Below are 346 nucleotides of genomic sequence, written 5' to 3' on the forward strand. Positions count from 1 at the left end.
GCTCTGGTATCGAAAGTAAAAACCCCGTTTATGGATTGCTGTATTGATCTACAAAAAAAAATTTTATTAATGGCGTAACAAAGGGGCATTCTAGTAAAAAAGCACGCAGCAAAAATTTTTCTGACACCCAGCGTAAAAGTTAAACTAGCAATTTAGAAATTTATAAAAATGTCATTTATCTCATTTTTTTAGGCAGTGTAGAAGAAGTTATGAAAATTTTTGTTTTCAGATAATTTGGCCATGCCTTATAAGGGGGAGTCAAAATTTTTAAACAATATTTGTGTGCTGTGTTGTTTTTATTTACACATTTCCCAGAATATTTTCAGTAGAATAATTTAGAATGGGA

This window comes from Penaeus monodon, chromosome 34 (genome assembly GCF_015228065.2).
Source record: "Penaeus monodon isolate SGIC_2016 chromosome 34, NSTDA_Pmon_1, whole genome shotgun sequence".
Lineage (NCBI taxonomy): Eukaryota > Metazoa > Arthropoda > Malacostraca > Decapoda > Penaeidae > Penaeus > Penaeus monodon.